The sequence below is a fragment of the Equus asinus genome, chromosome 21 (genome assembly GCF_041296235.1).
Source record: "Equus asinus isolate D_3611 breed Donkey chromosome 21, EquAss-T2T_v2, whole genome shotgun sequence".
NCBI classification, from domain to species: Eukaryota; Metazoa; Chordata; class Mammalia; order Perissodactyla; family Equidae; genus Equus; species Equus asinus.
Genome location: NC_091810.1, coordinates 39,229,316 through 39,249,429, shown reverse-complemented (window position 1 = coordinate 39,249,429; position 20,114 = coordinate 39,229,316).

Genomic DNA, 20,114 nt, shown 5'->3' with positions numbered 1-20,114 from the left:
TGGGAGTTTTCTCCCACACCAGGGGAGCTTACATAGCCTTTCAGCAAGGCGTTCAGAAATGCCAGGAATTTAACACCTCCAGGGGGAACGTCTCATCCAACGAGGACAGTAGTTGGTGAATAAATACCCCCATTCATCAGATGGAACTTTCTTCTCAAAGGCTGTTGACAAGCAGAGACATAACAGGACTCGGGTGAGGCAAGCAAGGTGCTTGTCCCAGGTGCAAAATTTAAAGAGGTACCAAAAACTCAGTATCAGGATAAACAGTGTTTTAATGCAATATTTTTTAAAATAACAAACTGTAAATTTTAAGGATAGAAACTAAGATTGTTTGATTTGAGAAAGGTGCAAGTCTTAAGCACCGCATATCATCTGAATCCTGAAAGTAGAACTAGAAATTTAGAGTTTCAGAATTTAACAGAAGAAAGTAGTGGGGAAAAATAATGAGAAAAAAAGTCCTATCTAATATGAAATGAACACAAAGTTTTGACTTACCAGGGACTCTCTTAATTTTCCATTCCCAACATCAAAACACTTTTCCCTGAGAACGTATTACTCATTACATATGAAAATTACAACTACAATGTTTTTGCAAAGCAGACGATGAGGTATAACCAAGCATATTTAGCCCAAAATACATTTTTTCCCCTTAGCCAAAAACTATTTTTTACTTCCTTGTTAAGAGAGGGGAAATAAATTCAAATATGTGAAGCAAATAAAAGATCTCTGTGAGTGTTTTAATTAATTAGTTCCTCCAGTTTGAACTAGTTTTTAAAGGGAAGCCAAGTAGCGTGTGTCAAGTTCAGTGTCTGTTGGAAGAGCGAACTCTTTTCTTGTTTCTACTCAACACGTTACAACTTAGAAAACCTCAACATAAAATTTTTCTCTCCATAATCCTTCACAGCGGCACAAGATTTTAATATCTCTCTTGTCCTCGCCAGTTTTACCTCACTCCTTCACGGAGCCAAGTGCTAGGGAAAATCAGTGCTTTTACTGCCAAGGGGGATTGGCGAGGCTGTCTGGAACAGAGATGCATGGGAACTGTAGTTTGTTTTGTATTTAGCCTCAAGGCTTCCATAAAAGCATTTTACCCTAAAAAAATAATCCTGGAGGAATGGGAATGCAAAGTATATATCTTTGCTCTGTCAGAAGTGCAGCATTGTCTGTTGCTTCTTGATCTTAGTGCTATTTCCTAGGAGAACCTACGTGCCCTCGAGTAACACCTCACTGAGCTGTTTCTGTTCAGCCTGGGACATCATCTTCCTCACTCCTCTACTGGCTTTCCACCACGGCCACCTTCGTAATTATAACACACCCCAGCCAGCATTTCTTTCAACTCTACACATAGCCACCAGTCAAGCAGATAGTAGCTTCATCCCATTTGCATCTAAAATCTGAAGACACATTCCTAAGAGAGCCCATGCAGAAAGCGCTGATGAAAGTCAATAATAAGTAAGAGTAGTTGTGATGGTCCACTAAATTCAGCAATACTCCGGCAACCTTCCTGAAAATAAATGCAGACTGCATGAGAGTATTTTTTTCTCCAAGTAAATTTCAAAGTCTTTTACTGAAACTCCACGCACAGCTCAACAAGAAATTAAAAGATGGACAAGATTTCTCTTTTTTTCTCAGCAAATATCATATCCTATTAAGCTACATTAACTTAATGTCAAACGAGTCCTATTTTAATACGTTAGACGTCAAAAATACATAATTTTTTGGGGTCGGCCCAGGGGCGCAGCAGTTAAGTTCGCACGTTTGGCTTCGGCAGCCCGGGGTTCGCTGGTTCAGATCCCAGGTGCGGACATGGCACCACTTGGAAAGCCATGCTGTGGTAGGCGTCCTACATATAAAGTAGAGGAGGATGGGCACAGATGTTAGCTCAGGGCCGGTCTTCCTCAGCAAAAAGGGGAGGATGGGCAGCAGATGTTAGCTCACGGGTAATAGTCCTCAAAAAAAGAAAACATAAATTTTTAAAGGACCTATGTTAGTCAAAGTGCTAACTACACTGTGTGAAACCCAAGGAGGTGCTTGTTGGATATTTAAAAGGCATAACATTTCAAGGAGCTTACCCAAGCTCAAATGTTGCCTCTGAAGGAAATATTAAACAATTACACACCTTGAAATGTAAGTCATTCCAGTGTAGTTTAAATCATTTGTGGAGAAAACCAGTTGGAAAATTAGTCTTAAAAGCAAGTGATAAATTAGTGCTATTAGAGTAAAATCTGAAATGGAAGAAATTGACCAGATTTGTAGAAGATTGAATAAATATGGTCATATTGAAAAACTTGCATTTGTTGCTTAGCTTTTGTGCTTTCAAAATTAGAATTTCCTTTAAACATTCTTAAAGTCTCTTGTGAAATTTTTCAAAATACATTAAGGGACGGATTAACCAGATTGCTTCAGGAATGACACATTCTGGTTAATCTAATTAACCAGAAAAGCTTCTCGCTCCGACCTTTGTTGTTGAAATTCTTATTGGAATGCCTGTTTAAGGAAAGTGTGCTGAACTTCATCTTCCCTTGAAGATCTGTCATCTTGGATGATTGAGCATCACACACAGCTCTGAAAGCAAAGCAAAGATTCAGCCGCATGGGTGCGAGTATAACGCCCTATTGGGGCAGGGGGAATACAGGCACACTCTTGCTCCATCTTCTCGCTTGTCCTATCGAGATATAAAAAGCCTGCCTAACCTGGTTGGGATCTGACTGAAAAATAGGTAGAAGTGAGGTAGTGGTGTATTAGTCAGGGTTCTCCAAAGGAACAGAACCAATGGAACATATATGGAGAGAGATTTATTCTAAGAAATTGGCTCCTGCCATTTTGGGGGCTGGCAAGTCCAAAATCTGCAAGGTAGTCAAGACTAGTTGGAGATCCAGGGAAGCACTGATGTTGCAGCCTGAGTCAAAGGCAGTCTGGAGGCAGAATTCCCCCAGAGGAGGTCAGTCTTTTGTTCTCTTAAGACCTTCAACTGATTGAGTAAGGCCCACCTGCATTGTGGAGGGTAGTTTGTTTTACTCAATGTTTACTGATTTGCATGTTAATTTCATTGAAAAAATACCTTCATGGCAACATCTAGATTAGCATCTGACCAAATATCTCAGTCCTGTGGCCTAGCCAAGTTGACGTGTAAAATTAACCATCATAAGTAAGGTGGAACATTCTTGAAGAAGTCACAAAATATTCAACAGGATAGTGAAAAATACATGGAAGAGAGTTAGAGGACAAGCTCCTCTACTTTACCTGAATATATCACGGCAAGAGAAGAGAAGGGCAGAAAGGTTAATATTATGCATATGAGCTAAGTTCTTTTTTCTTTTAATCAGCTGGTTTAAATGTCTCCTTATGTGCCCTGACATCAGGTCCATGTTGAGTGTTCTAACACTCCATAACTTTGCTACGGGAACTTTGTGTAATGCCTGGGAGGTGGTAGAAAGATATTCTCATAGGTAATAATAACTAATAGTGATTGAATACTAGACACTCTCCATGCGTTATCTTGTTTCATCCTCCTGACAACCCTCTGAAGTAGAGAGTAAAATATCCCCAGGTCAGAGATGAGGAAACTGAGGACCAGATAGGTAAAGTGACCAGCCTAAGATGATCCCACAAGGAAGGGGCAGAACAGAGACTCCTAGTCAGGTCCATAGTGTCCCAAAGCCCACGTTCCTGTAGTGTGTAGTAGACTGCATGTATGTTTTCCTTCATTAATTCTCAAGCACATATCAATTGTGTGCTACAAATAAACTGTGTGTTATTTGGGCTACAAATAAATAGGAAATGACAAGCTGAGGATTGTCACTGGTCTGTTTCTTACCTCTCTTTCTTCTGCTTTCCCACTTAAGAAACCCAGCCAAGCCATCTACTGCATGCCAATTGTGCGAACTTACTTCCTTATACATTTCCTTGAATGGTTACTGAAAAACAAAATGAAACTATCATTCAGGCGCAGAAAGGCAATTTAGTATAAACAGCCAAAACAGGAAATATTGATCAAGGGAGGTAAATGTAACATACATGGCATGGGATACTATACATGGAAGGGTATAAAAAATGCAATCACCCAAAGTTTAACTCGCAAACAAATGTAAGTAGTTACACTCCTTAAGCGTTCATGTAAGAGTGACTCAAGGAAACAATGTGCTCTGTGCTTTCAAGAAGCTCGGACTCTCACTGGAGAAACAAAACTCTCCTGGATGAGCCAGTAAGGGCAAAAAAATCATTCAAACCTAATTAAGTACCATTAACAAGTGTTTCAGGGGTCTCTGAGTGAGAAAGAAAATGTTGGTTAATAATTGGCCTCAATCGTCTAGCTCCTCTAAGAAAACGCTAAGAAAAACTGGACTCCTGCCAAGAGACAGTGAAAATCAGTCAGTGGCACCTTTCAAAATAAAGTCCTGATAACAACCTGTTGTGGCTTTCCAAATGGTTGTCTTCACAAGCTTTGCCTCCACAAGTGGCACCTAAGGAAATGATAGCGACCATGAGTTTCACCAACGTTAAGTAATAACATGGCCAAGTTGGCAGCGGCAGCTGGCTCTGGTCTCCAGCACCTGTGGGATTTGGACACAGTTCAAGGTGTCCTGCCGTTGGGCTTCTACGCGGTCCCTGATGGCAGGATTTGTGTCTGGTTCATTCCTGTGCCCCTAGAGCCCAATGCATTGCCTGCGGATGCTCAATAAATCAAGCAAATGAATGAAACTACCCAATGTGATGAAAAATTCTAGGATAATTCTGTAGGTTCTTCCTATATTTTTATGATTCTCATTTCAAACAGAAAGCTAGACTTTGAGCTTCCTTGTCTCTGGAGAGCTCTGAATTCAGCAGCAATTCCCACCTTGTATCCCAAAGTCACTGAAATGATTCTTATGGGTTTTCTGGAGCTAGTGGAGAGAAAGGAGTGCCTTTTAATGTCATGAGAGGGAAGAGGGAGGCATTTCTCAGGGAAGCTGGAAAAGAGGAGAAATGTTGGGAATGCTCTGAGTAACCAGGACCTAAGGCCCAATCGTGGTAGCACTCTGGGGGCACCAAGACCTGAGAGGGAACCACTCTCATGTGCTTGAGCAGGCTAGAAGCTAGCCATGCAGGTTGCACCTCTGCCCCGACCCAGTGCCCCAAGCCCAAGAAGGTCATGCAGTGAGATGGAATGATACCCCAAAGTTTCTTTGGGGCCATGTGAAACCCAGGAGGCCTTTGCAGAGCACCCTTGGTGGAGGGCGGGGGCAGGGAATACAGAGAAGAAAAGTGTCCCCATCCCAGCCAAGGTTAAAATTGGACCCACTCTGGCAGGATGAGAAAACTTAAGCAAAGATTTAAGAAAATAAAGAAACACAGTCTTTCTTCCACCTGTGGGATTATGGGTAGAGTCATGCCTGCTACAGCAGCTTGGTTCACAAATTGCAAACAGTCCTCAATTGGTGATGCATTTATCATCCAATAAAGCCTGGTGAGTTGGTAAATATCACTTAGCAGGAAGCTCATCCGTGCAGAGCTGGGCTAAGACATGGGGACGCCAACATGAACCTGCTGTGGGATGGAACTGACAGAGGGCCCTGACCTCGGTCACATGGGGTTCCAATTTGCAGCCTCAGGGCAGGCTACTCCACAGGGGCCACATCCAGCAGTTCCTTCAGCCCTTTCTTGTCTGACTACTCAAGTTATACTTCAGCTCCCCAGGATTTAGACATTCATTTCAATGCTGGGATTCATAGTTTAGATTTGTAGCCATCCCACTACCTAATGATCAGCACCCAATTCCTCCTCATAAGAGCAACAAAACCAACAATAACAACGATGAAAATAACAAAAACAATAGTGATAACATTACTGCCTTCTTACTCCCTGACAGAGAACGTACTCATCTCTCTATGTGGATGAATGAGGTGAAAAACAAAACAAAACAAAAACCCCCTTACGTTACCATTTTACAGACGAGAGGATTAGTATTATCTCCATTTTACAGATGAGGAAGTGGAGATTTAGAACAGTTGTCAAGTTGCCCAAGGTCCCAAAACAAGTGGGTGGAAAAGGCAGGATTCTGCTCTAGGCAATCTGATGGCAGAGCCCATGCTTTTCCCTATTACAGAATATAGCCTTACTATGCAGATATCAACAAATAAATAGGTGCTGAGTGTTCAAAGATGGTCCCAGGTTCTGAGTAATGTTCTCTCCAAAACACAAAGATCCAGACAGGCCAAACCTTGCCATGCCCATGGTGTGCCAGTTTCCTGCCACTGGAGAAAAGGCAGCGACTGACTACCCACCTTATCGCCCTGCCTCCAGGGAAATTCGTTTCGAGCTAAACACTCTTTCCTGTCCAGGCACGCACTGCAGCATACTGACCAAGGGGGCGCTGTTCTGCCCATGACTCAGCTATTCTGCTGCAGGGATGCCCAACAGGGGCTGGGATTTGGGGGTGGGCCAGCTCCCCTGGGAAGACATGTCACGCCTGCAGGAAGAGGAAATTTGGTACATACAAATATATTTAAAACATTTATATTTATATATAAATATATATAATACTTTATTATAAAGGTAGCTTGAAATATAAATGTAACATTTTTATTTGGAAAAGTACAAATTACATGTTGATTTATAATATAACCTATGTGAAAGATAATGGAATCATCTTGGGTGGTATGAACGTGTGCAAGATGGGTGATTTTCAAAGATGAGGAGAGTAAGTTTTGATAATGAAAGCTAACTTATTTGATCTTCAGAACACCTCTATGAGGTGAGCCCTTGTCATAGTTTGGGCTCCCAAACTAGAATTTGTGTGGAAGGGTTCCATGGCTGGTGGGGGTGTGGAGGGATGTGAGCAGCAGGACAGGGAAGGGAAGGAGAGGAAGTCAAACAAGGGTGCCATCCAAGCAAAGTCCTATTATATAGGGCACTGGTTCAATCTCTCTGGGGAACTCTGGAGATGGCGTAGGTCAGTGATTCTCAAAGTGTGGTCCCCAGACCAACAGCAGCAACATCATCTGGGAATTTGTTACAAGGATAAATTCTCAGACCCCACCCCAGACCTGCTGAATGAGAAATTGGGGTGGAGCCCAGCATGTCATATTTTAACAAGCCCTCCTGGGATTCTGATGCACACTAAAGTATAGATGTAGCATACTCCTGAGGGCTGTCCTGATTGGGCAATGGAGCCAGAGTAGTTAGACACCACACCTGTCAATCACTGATTCAGAGCTGGGCAGTTGGGGTTGGGAGAATGTAGATTCAGAGACACAGGTGCTGTGTGGTGGGAGAGAAACCCACCGCTAGCTGGTGTTCATGACAATGTAAGAGATCCAAAAGGGCTTTGGGGGCACTGACTGTGTCTGCTAGAGACCAATTACCCCTTCTTTCCAAAGAGGTCAGTGAGGCCAGTGAGGGCATGAGTAAAAAAGATTGAGACGTGCACACGCCTACAGCAGCTCAGGGCTGCTTCCTCTCTCTCCCTCCCCGGGTTCTTTTCCTCAAGTAAACATTCTCACTGAATGAACCAGTCACTTGAGTCAAAATATCAATTAAATAAGTTAGGGTACCGACCTGTCTATCAGCAATCAAGCTGCATCCCTCACTGGGAGAGTGCCATGGTCTCTAGCCTAACAAATCAGTAAAGGCATAAAAACTTTTTTCTTAGAATTTTCTGCGAATAACACATTCTGAACAGGATATCAAAAATGGAAAGGCTTACCTTCTAGTCCTCTCTGTAGTGGTGTCTATTTATATACTGATGAAAGGAAGCATGTGAAATGAAGATTATATAAATTTGTTTTGCAAGTAATCCAATATAACTGCTGGGAAACAATCACAATCTATGGAAGGTTTTCTAAATAATAGTCTTTCTTTCACTAATGTACCAACAACCTGGGAAACTGGGAGAAGAGCTACTTCATAAATGTGGATTATTCAGTGCAACTGATTTACAAACTGCCGTGAAACACGCAGTGTACTGTCTCTCAATTTGGGTTTCCTAAACATCCCAAGTGTACGTGGACCTTATCTTGAAGTTCATGAGTTATACAAATATTTTATATTTTCATCTAAAATATAATCTAAAAAATTTTTACCTGTTATAAAAATAAAACTGGACTTTTGTGTGATATCTCCTAATTGAAAGACAGTTTAATAGAATTAGAATCTACTTTATCATTGTGGTTTCTGCACGTGAGGTCCTCAAAGGTATTGCTGGGGGTCCACCACTTTTTCCTATACAAAGAGTCCATAAAATACTCAAGAATGGGAACCATTGTGTAGTGGATTAGACCCTTACTACTCAAAGTATGGTCCCTGGGCCAGTAGCATCAACACTCCCAGGGGATTATTAGAAATGTAGAACTCAGGCTCCACCCCACATCTCCTGAATCAGAATCTGCACTGGATTCCAACACAGCACTGGGATTGGATCATAACCCCAACACCTACCAAATATGTTATTTAACTTTCCTGAGCCTCAGGTTCCTCGTCTTTAAATGAAGATAGTATAAACTCTAACCTCATAGGTTTACTGTGGGGATTAAATGAAAGAATGCACACGAAAGATGTTACTCATACAGTGTAACCCAAAGCACTTAATAAATATTAGCTATTACGATATTTCCCTCAAAACAATAAGGATTAGAAAATCTTATCATAAAAGTAGTTTTCTATTTTAGCCAATAAAATGATGCATCTCCAAAAATGCTCATGGCTGGCACTGCCTTCAACATTTGGAGAAGACACACTCCGATTTCCTACTAATTTGTTAATGGATGATAGACCCATTATTGATTTGCTTAATGGCAATGTGTAATCTGATAGTTTATCAAATTTTCTGTGCAGTGAAAGTAGATTTCCAGAAACAACATTTAAGCTCCACTTCATAGAAAAGTACTTCTGTTTGATGGAGAAATGAGGAGAGTAAACTGGAAACTCTCCTACTGGCAGACTTGCACTCAGAAGAGAACTCGGCTCATACCATTCATATTTACACCTTTTCTTCAAAACCCCTAAAATATTGACTCACATTTTAAAACACGATGTCAACCCATTTCAATGTGACTGAAATTAAGGCACACGGACAGCCTCATCATGTTGTTATGGCAACTTCTCACACAACTGTCCTTTTAGTCATTGAACAATTGCTTATTTCCTTGCTTTGCAAGGAAGCCCCAAGTTGCTTTCTCAGAAGACTCATTCTGTTATCAAAGGAAACTGCATACAATGATGATAGAAATGTTCGCTACAAGAATAATATTTTATTATTAGTCACACTTTGCATTTCAATTTGTTTTCCTCCTCAGCATGCCATTCGTGGTGTCCATGATTTCCAACAGTTCAGCAGACTTTAGCAATAAAAAATGACTGGTTGGAACTTTGCTTTCCTTCTAAAACACAGACTGGCACAAAACACCAAAATCATCTATAACCTAAAAGTGACTTTACATCCATCTGTGGTTAGAAACTGAGCATCTTAAAGGCTGAAATGGAAGCTCTCTCTGCTCTGTGTCCTTCAGTCTAGCTAATGTGATTATTGGGTAAACAACAGAGAATCCTTGAAGTCCTAAGGTGTATTTTAAAGTTATTTTCATCTTTTCCAGAGTGTGTAAGAATTATTTTAATGTTTCACTTTTGCAGAGCTCAAAAGGAACAACCTATGAAACAAATTAGGTATTTGATGAGTAGTTGTACCTAGAACCAAGCTTGGAACTTGTTTAACTCTAGGTGAAGATGTTTAAAACAAAGACTTTTATTTATGGAACACTAAAAAGTCTGAAGATTTGCTCTAGATTAAAGGAAACGAGATAACCACATTAGAAGTATAACTAAATACAATGTGGGATCTTCAATTGAATCCTAGGTTCGGGGGGGGGGGGGGGGGGAAGGAGCTATAAAGAACATTATCAGAACAATTGGAGAAATTTGAATATGGATAGAATATTAGATGATCTTAAATTAAGGTTAAATGCCCCAAATATACTCATTGTATGGTGGTTATGTAAAAGAATTTTCTTGTTCTCAAGAGATGATTGTTGAAATATTTGTCACGATGTCTGCAACTAATTCTCAAATGGTTCCGAAAAATTGTGTATATACATTATACACACATGTGCATACACTCATTTATATACATATATGTATATAGAGAAAGATAAAGAAAGCAAATGTGGCAAGATTTTATCAATTGAATTTAGGTGAGGAGTATAAAGTCGATTGTTGTGCTATTCTTGCAAATTTTCTGTTAGAAATAAAAAGCGGGGGTGGCAGTTCTTTATGATAAAAAACTTCAAATCTATAGGGAGAGAAATGGCAAAAAATAAAGACGTGGTAATTGGGTAACAGGAGAATATGATGCTCTGAAAGTATATGAGTTGTACAAAAATTCTTTTGAGATCAAAAGCATCCACATAAGATGACTCTCCATAGAGATAATGTTGGACCCTAAATATATAAATAGATTTTACTACACATAAGAAAATACCTTTAAAATAACAGAACTAAAGTGAAATGATCCAGGACAGCTAGAGAAGTGCCAGAAATAGCCATTAAAGCGAACCAAGAGAGAGGAATGGATATCTTGGAGCTGTCTTCTTAAATGACAAGTCCATAGATAGATGACGGGCAGAGCTGGGAACCTCGGCTTTCAACCAATCCTGGAAGGACTGGCACCAATTGCACGACCTCTTGCAAAAATGCCTAATACCATGCAATCATTGAATTCGCAACTCATAAGCTTTCTAAACAGCAGGAAAGATCCAATAAACCAATATTGTTTCTCAAATTCATCTTAATAATGGATGCAAATCTGACAAATACGTCTTCTACTCATGTCCATTGTTCTTGTAAATTGTTTACAGATTTTAAAAAATTGATCAGTCTATTTCTTCTTTCACTTATATTCTTCAAAAATCATTAAAACGCAGAATAATAGACTGTAAATGGTGTGCGCTCTGAAGTCAGACTACCAGAGTTTGAAAATTACAAGCTATTCGATTTTTTTTGTTAAAGATTGACACCTGTGCTAACATCTGTTGCCAATCTTTTCTTTCTTTCTTTCTTTTTTTCTTCCTCTTCTCCCCAAAGCCCTCCGGTACATAGTTGTATATTCTAGTTGTGAGTGCCTCTGGTTGTGCCATAAGGGATGCCGCCTCAGCACCGCCTGACAAGCGGTGCCATGGCCACACTCAGATCCTAACCAGCAAAACCCTGGGCCATCAAAGTGGAGCACGCAAACTTCACTACTCTCCCACGGAGTTGGCCCCATCCGACCTTTTAATGAATCTTAGCATCCTCATCTGTAAAATGAGAAAAAGATCTGAATCTCACAAACTTCCTGTGCTAATTTAAGGTGTTGCTTTGGGGTAAGACCAGGTTTACCAAACAAACATCAGCTAATATTATTTATAATTCATTTCAATGTATCTACATTCACTTACTTCCTAAAACAAGAGAAAGGAATATTTAAAACTGCACATAGCAGAGTACCATACCTATAGTAAAAAAGAGTAAGAAAACACTAACCCATGACCATCTAGGATACCTAATTTCTTCCCTTTAGCTATGCGCTTTTTGGCTACTACTTAAGATCTTTCTGGCTCTATGTCCTCATCTGGAAAATGAGAAAAACATCACCATCCGTTTACTGAGATGACAAACTGTGAGCACAATGCCTGTCACACTGCAGGCGCTCAGGAAATGGTGGCCTTGATCATTCTCCTTCCACCAGCCTCTTGAGCAGGAAAGTGTGTCCAACAGCAAACATATGTGGATATACACCAACTTTAAAAAAATCGTATTTCAGATCACCTCAGACATAGTCCATAGCTACCGCAAGTATTTATTACAGCTTTTAGCAACTGGCTTTGTAAACATGTTAATTGTTTTGTTTTGTTTTACTTTCTTATTAAGGTATAACACACACAGTAGAGAGTGCCAATTTTTCTAAGGGCACTAATCCCAAGTGTTCAGCATGATCAACTTTTACACATATCCATATGTACACATTCATGTGCCCACCACTCAGATCAGGATATGGAACAATTCTGGCATCCTCAGGCCCTTTCCAGAGGTAGCTACTATTCTGACATTTATCGCCACAGTTCAGTTTGCCTATTCTTTAAATTCACATAAATGTAATGGTACAGTGTGTACTTTTTTTTTATTGTGATAAACAATGCGTGCTCTTTTGAAAACACATTAAAATTTCCAATGTGTTTCTGATGAGGTATATTTCTGGACTCTTCCCCTTCATATTATTATGTTTTACTTGTAATTGGAAATCCCTTGTCTTGGTTTCATATTCACTTGCTGTTTGTTTCAGATCAATTTTCTGGACATGCTCTGAAATTAATGGACTGCGTCCAACCATCTTTCAGGAACTAAATGATTGCTACTTGTGTTGTTCTATTGAGAAGAAAAACATGGGTGTGGGCATTCAAGTACATCCTCAAGAAAAAGAACACACAAGTGGCTGGTGGGCACTATTATAGAACTAACAAGCATATTCTGCTATATGAGGCTTAAAGCATAAATGTTTCCTTTTGGGGGAAGAAAAGCAAAAATCCAATTGTATAGAGTTTGGAGAAAAGAATACACAATATGAAGAAAATATAATTGCAGGAGATGGCTGAAAGGAGAGAATAAGAGAAGCGAAGGAGCAACAAATTATGGCAAAGACTTCTAAAAATACGATACAATGTTATGCCCAAGAAAACAAAGGCTACTTTTGCTAAACCAGGGACGAGAACATATTATGAAAGATGCAAAGAAGACCGAATTCAGAACCACTATTTCGTCTCTGCCTTTAACACAAAGAATGAAGGAAGCAGGAGCTCGGTAAGATAAATATTAATGAGTCTCTGGGAATATCAAGAAACAGAATTAATAAGAGGCAGGTAAAAGAATACTTATACAATTTAAATATTTATAAATCAGCAGAGCTGGATGAGATTCATTTGAACATACTCAACGAACCGGCTAAGGCAGAACATACCTCCAACACTAGTGTTTGTCGTGGAGACTTATGTACCAGGGAAATTTAAGCAGGCTGATTTAGTGTTGGAGATAAAGCAGCCAAAGCAGATCCGGGAAAAGGTAGGCTAGTTAGCGTATCCAAACTACCAGTCAAAACCTTAAATGAAATCATAAATCAGTCCATGAGCACCTTGAGGAAAATAACATGGTAAGTAATAGCCAAAGAGCTTCATAAAAAACAGAGCCTGTGAAAGCAACTTAATCCATTTTTGGATATGCTAAGAAATTTGGGGAAGGTAATGGATGTTATAGACATAGTTTAGGGAGGCCCTGCAGATACCACCAGACAATTCGTTTCGTCCCATCTCGTTGATGCAATGGCCATTGTTCTCACTCATTCCAACAAAGAAGAGTGATTTCACTTGCACACTTAATATGTGGGGATGGGACTCTATTTATTCCCCATGACACCCCAGCATGGAATTTAGTTATCGGCTAAATGCAGTCAGTGCCTAGAAGTACAAATTAAATGTTACCCAAATGAGAGTGAGAGATATTGCTAACACTGCAGCAAATTGGACTGACATCTTTTGGAAAAACTGTGTGTGTGTGTGTGTGTGTGTGTGTGTGTGTGTGCACGCATGCGCGCACGCGTATCTGCAATTATCAGCATTATTCAGGCAAAAACAAATATTTTTGCTTGAATTGCTCATACAATCGAGGAAAATATAAAAGAATGTGAAAACAAATCCTCTTTTAAAAATGTGCAGATCTGATTACATCACCAGGTATTGCTGAAACTGTTCGATGACTTCCCATCATTTTTAGACCAGAATCTTTAGCCTGCCCAAGAGATCTGCCTCTTCTGACCTGTGCTCACCTCTCCAGCTTCACTCACATCACACTCCTCCTCCTTCAGGGTAAGCCAGCTCCCCTGGCCTTTTTCAGTTCTCCCACAGTATCCTGTTGTTCATGCCACTGGACCTTTGCACATACTGTCCTCCCTTTCACTTATTTATTCTTTCTTCAGCTTTCTACTCAAATCCCACTTTCAGGGGGAAACCTTCTTTAACCTTCCAGATTGTATGATCTCCACTGTATTTTGCTCTAATAAAATTACATTTCCTTCTCAGAAATGTTTATTTCAGAATGTAATTTGATACTCATTTAAAATAATTAACATAGTCCTTTCCTACCAGACAATAAGCTCCACAAGGGGGTGAGCTTCTTCAAGATTGCATCCCCAACAGCCAGCGCAGTACCAAGCACGATACATATTTATGATCAGATCAAAAATAATCAGGAATATATACCCTCCATAAAGGGTTAACTGGAAAAAAACCTCTCTCCACCCTGAATATTATAATATTCTCTTCAGTTTTCTTTTCAAGTAAAATGATGGGAAAAAGTCTTTAATGAGGGTCTTGTTGACAGAGGTGTAAAAACATGAGGCAGGTAAAACTCGAATTGTTGAATTCTACATTTGCACGTTGTATTTACCTCTGATGTGTTCCAAAATTTCATTTCATGGTGATAATGAATCTGTGGGAAATTAGCATCCTATCGCTCTTCACTTGAGAGTGTTAGTGAAGGTTTTCCAAGCCATGTATCATGAAGAAAACGAAATGCTTCTCGGGTAACTACCTTTGTAACACGCTCTTACTGCTTCAACAGTGTTCGTCTTACACCTCGGAGTGATCCAAACCTAGAATTAGAGAGAGCCACGAAGTTAGAGAAAAATGTTTTATTCTGAGCTCAGTCACTGACGGAAATTTTCTCCTTGTACAGTAATGCTTTGATATTGAGATTTTTTTTAAAAAAATACAAATTTGTAAGTTCCTAAGTAACCAGACCCCTATACGCAAGGTTTTGATTTAATCAAGGTCACACAGAAATTAGTGACCCAGTGGGGACTAGAACTCAGGTTTCTGGTTTCAGTTCATTGTTCTTTCGTTAGTTCCTTCTTCATTCAGCAAATGAGACCTGAAGGGCTCCCCCGAGTCTGGCACTGTGCTAGGCACTGGGGAAACAAGAAGAAGCTCCCGTGCTTGTCCATGTGAAATTCACTATTCCATGGGAGAAAGCAAGCAAGAAGGAATGAGTACAATACAACTGTGATGAATGTTCTTTGTAGCAGCCACTGTTGGGGCCCCAGGCTGAGTGCGCTCAGCCCTTCTCTGACTTCAGCCGCAGCTGTGGTGGACAGTTCCACGCCTGCTGACAGCTTCCTTCTGCAGTAGCTTGTTCAGCTCAGCCAAGGAAGGGGCCGCCCAGAAGGTGGGGGTGTGACGACCCCTAAGAGCAACCTTCCACCGGAGAAGGTTGGGAGTTGGTGGATAAATGTACCCCCCTGCCACCATCCTACAGAAGGACAGGTCTGAGGGATGTTCTACACGATTCCTTGGAGAGTCCCCTCGAGATTGGGCCCCAGGTGTCCACAGCAATCACCAGCTCAATAATGTACCTTTACCGGCTTTTTCTCCATGCCAGGCTCACTGTTCTCACTCCGTCACTCCTGCTTCCTAAGGTCACCTCCCAAATACATTCCCTGCTCCCAAGCCCTTGTTTCCAGCTCTGCTTCTAGAGGAATGATCCCACTACACCATATCAGTGAATGAATGAATGATTGAGTGGATGCAGAGAAGACACGAGGGCCACGGTTGCAAACTGAAGCATCTTTTGTTGGCTATCCATAAGGTCACTCACTGTCTGTGGTGCAAGGATTTTGAGTTTTGTTATCATTTTAACTTACTTGAAGATCATCTTGTTAAGTGTTGGGAGTGGGGATGCAAGACTGGAGCATGCAGGTCAGAGCTAAATTGCTTTCCTGAAGAAATAGAGATACATGCGTGAGAGGAAGGGAAAGATCCAGGAGCAGAGAAGACTGGACTAACACGCCTGTGGCCTAGGTAAGAAAAGACCGGAGAGGGAAAGTGGTGAGCAGAGGAGAGGGTCGAAAAGCTCTGGGTGTTGGGGATTGCTTTTGGAAGAAGGAGTGTCGTGGTGTGATATACAATCCCCTGAGCTGTTTCTAGGCATAGACTGAGCCCCAGTTGCCTCCTAAGCTGCTGGGACTCGGCACGCAGGACCATGGTTTCAGAGTCACTTCTGCAGCTCTAATCTGAGCGCCTACTCCTGGGAACTGCTGTTGCTCACAAAGATCCCCGTCAAACAAAGGACAGTAAATGAGAAGTCGAACAGCACAGGTGAAATAAAATGTCTGGCAAGGGCTAACATTCCTTAAACTTTTCTATGAAAACCACTACTGATGTACAAGTTGTGCCTTACAAGGCAGGAATAAGTTTCAAAGGGAGAGAAATATTCCCAATCAACATAAATCAGACCCAGTCACTCCCTTATGATGCTTCCATTGTACTGAGAGGATGTCGGCATTGGAACCCCAGCACCCAGCATAGTGCCTGGCACACAACAGTCCTCAATATCTATTCATGAGAGAAAATCAAGAAAAAAAGGAGGAAGAGGCAGAATTAGATAGTTAGGTGACCCATCAAGGCACCATCAATCAAAATATTTTAACAGTGGATTAAACTCAGGATCAATGCCCAGAACCCAGTAAATTAAATCTTTATGAGGATGAAGACATTAACATAGTTCAAGATCTCCTTGGATCCTTTGGCTGAGGATGGAGAGGGGGTCTGGGGAGTGGGTGGAGAGAACATTATGTTCCCATTGAGGAAGTAGAAAAAGTTATTTTTTTCCTTCAGAAAACATGAGTGGGTAAGATGATGCTCTCTTACTGGTAATGAGATATGGGCTTCCTTCCAGAGAATGACAGAGATCCTTCCAGCAAATCTTGTGCCCTTTCATGTGAGCACTGCTGAGAAAATACCTTCAGCTGAGCAAGGATGGAAGAGAAATTTGAAGAAGGCATTTCATGTTCTCTTCTGTTTCATCTTTGATGTACACAAAGGATTGAGTCCTAGAAGATGACACGTTATCCGTTTCCCTTCTCCCTGAGGAGAGCTTTGTTCCACATTTCCCTGTTAGGGCATGACTCTGGTGAGTGGGTGACAACTAACGATAGGATATTCTCATTATCCAAGTACTCAGTCCGCAAGTCCCCAGAGGCAACAGGTTGCTTAGAAAAGTAAAACAGTAAAAGTCATCACAACAAAAAATATTTACTAATGAACTCAACATTTATAATATTACCCTTCACTTAAATATTCCTTGCCAATTACAAACATCCATATTAAATTCTGAATTCAAAACAAGTCAACTGCTAAGACAAATTGCAAATCTTCTACAGGTTACATCATTTCATGAAGCCAATAAAAGTGATCTCAGAGAAGTGCTCCAAGTACAGGCAAAGCCTTTAACAAATGACAAATCTGCCAGTTAAACTAGTCAACAGACCCCGCAAAAAAAGAAGCAAATGGACAAAATGTGTGAAGGGGGTCAAAAGGTACAAATTTCCAGTTATAAAATAGAGGCATCACGGGGATGTAATGTACAACATAGTGGCTACAGTTAACACTGCTGTATGATATATAAGAAAGTTGTTAAAAGAGTAGATCCTAAAACTTCTCAGTGTAAGAAAAATTCTGTAACTACGTATGGTGACAGATGTTAACTACACTTATTAAGGTGATCACTTTGCAATGTATACAAATATTGAATCATTATGCTGTACACCTGAAACTAATATGTCAATTATACCTCAATTTAAAAAAAACATAAGGGGGATGACATAATAGTACTTCAAAAAGAAAATGATCTGATTCTCAAAAGAAGATACCTTTGGGAAAATTGACAAAGACCAGTTATTTACCCCAAAATGATCTTTGCTATGAACTGGCTGCAGAACTTCAGCATGAAGTGAAAGGTGTCATTATCATACTACCATAAACTTCAGATTGAAAGTTATGCCTCCCAAACTCCTGATTTATCCTTCATCTCAAACATCAGTTCATAATTGTGATTATAACTTAAATAACTATTTATAATATTAAAACAGGTATTTAAAAACCAATTTCGGTTTAATTTTTCAAGTTAGAGTCTCTGTCAAGTTTTTTGCCCTCACTGTTTACGTGAAAAATTGGTCCCTGTGTTAAATGGCTTTACTTTCAGTGACCTCTCCCAGGTGTCACTTATCCTTGAATAGAAAAGACTTCCTCTATTCTTGAGTCTGTCTCCTTCTCCCACCCCTACTGTCGCTTCCTTAATCCAGACCACCATCATTTCTCACTTGGGTTATTACCACCATCTCCTATTGCCCCTGCCTCTTGGCTCGCCCCTCTCCAGTGCTTCCTCCCTATTGCAGGCAGATAGAGACTTCTAAAATACAAATATAGTGATGTCACTTCCCTACTTGCAATCCTTTCATGGATCCCATCTGCCCTCAGGGTGCATAAGCCATAGCACGTCTTGCAAAGCCTGCATGATACAACCCCTTCCAGCCTCATTTATCTCTCTCCAACATCCTAAGCCCTCACTCCTATATTTTAGGAGCACTTCTTATTCTAGCTTCTCATCATCCCCCAATTTGCTATCATCTCATAGCTCTGGTTGTTGCATCAGCCTAATGCCTACTCAGCTTTAGTCCTCAATGAAGAAATCACTTCCTCTCAGAAGGCTTCCCAGATTATTTGGGTTTGATGTCCTTCCCGTATGGTCCCACAGTATCCTGCCCTAACTGACTATAGTGAAACACTTATGACACAGTATTATAATTGTCTATTAAGGATGAGAGCACTGGACCTGGCGTTTTAAGAGTCTCCAGCACCTTGCTTAGTACCTGGCCCAGAGCAGGTACCTGGCGTGTGCTTAATGAAGGAATGAAGGAATGAACAGATGAATGAATGCAGCACCAAGGAAACTAAAGCAAAATTAATATTATCATGAAAAAAGTGAAGCCACTCAATTAAGCTGAAACATTTGCAAGTCTTGTGGGTAAAAAATGTGAAAGTTAAGACATCAAAACTGTTTCCAGTGGTTATTTCTGGGGAGTAGGATTGGGGAAGTGTGAAGAGGAAATTTCATTTTTTACTTTACACACCTAACAATTGTTTGACATTTCTTTAAGAATGTATTACCATTATAGCAAAATTTTTAAAAACAATAAATACCCAAAACCAAATATTTACTGTTAGTTTTAAAACAGTGTCTAATTACCTTCTTAATTTGCATATTTTTGTTTGTTTTTTAAGTTGTTTGAAAATAGGAAAACTTTATTTTAAAAAGCTGTCTTAATGAACAAAATCTTCCAGGCATTTTGAGCTTACCTGTTATGTGATGTTTATACAGGATCTCAAAGATTTTTACCTATCATGGATGCTTAGAATGTTCTTAATAATATTGTGTCCTGAAAATTTACTGTTGTTTCTTCAGGAGAGTGAAATTGATTGGGGGGAAGAACAGGGTACATTTAGAGGGAAGGGATTTCTAGTTTTCACTAAAACCCTTCCATACTGTTCAAAAATTTTACAAGAAGATCATACGACTTTTATAATAAAATAAAAATGGATTCAAAATTCAAAAGCAAATATGGGAAAGCATTTTATGAGGTTTTTTAAAAATATACTAAAACTCCTAGTAACTATGCAAGGTAGAAATTATTGTCATTTTAAAGATGAAGAAACTGAGACTCCAAGATGTTCTGTGACTTGTCTAAGGTCAAAAAGGTAATAAGTGGCAGGTTGAGGTCTCAAACACAAATCTGATCTTAAGGCCAAGGTATAGATCTTTAAAAATGTAATACACCGTATTTTCTTGTTTCATTAAGCAAGCAGCTAGTGGTTTGCTTGGAGGATAAGTGTGTTACCTAAGGGATGGAGAGAGATTTGTTTTCTTGGTTTAGGGCAGTAGTAAAGCTTAGGGATTCAAAATAAATGCTTTCCTGGACTAAGGTACCTAAAGGGGAATGATATTAGCTGCCAAATTGAAAACAAATTTCCTCCCAACATTATTATTAGCATCTTAAACACTATCATATTTCCTAAATATTGTCTCTCAGCTTTGGCAACAATAAAGCTTTAAACATAGAGGCTTGAATATAGGAAGCAATCAATATTAATTTTAAATTTGTTAAAGTATGAATGTGTATGAATATTTATATACATATAAATATGTATGTTTTCATATGAGTGTGCGTTGTATGTTGCAGAAATGTATACACGAAAAGTTAACTGTTGTACTTGAATGATGAAATT